This window comes from Arachis ipaensis, chromosome B08, assembly GCF_000816755.2.
Source record: "Arachis ipaensis cultivar K30076 chromosome B08, Araip1.1, whole genome shotgun sequence".
Taxonomy (NCBI): domain Eukaryota; kingdom Viridiplantae; phylum Streptophyta; class Magnoliopsida; order Fabales; family Fabaceae; genus Arachis; species Arachis ipaensis.
The window spans coordinates 61,967,636-61,967,866 of record NC_029792.2 but is presented as its reverse complement, the minus strand read 5'-3'; positions in this window follow the sequence as shown (position 1 = coordinate 61,967,866).

The following is a 231-nucleotide window of genomic DNA, read 5'->3' as shown; positions in this document are numbered from 1 at the left end:
TTCAAAGCCTTGGGATCCTTTTTATTTTCCCTTGCCTTTTGGTTTTAAGGGTTATTGGCTTTTTTCTCTTGCCTCTTGGTTTTAAGAGCTTTTGGCTTTTTCTGCTTGCTTTTTCTTTTTCTTTCTATTTTTTTCTTTCGCCTATTTTATTATATATATATATATATTTTTTTTTCTGCAAGCTTTGTTCTTTGCTGCTTTTTCTTGCTTCAAGAATCATTTTTATGATTT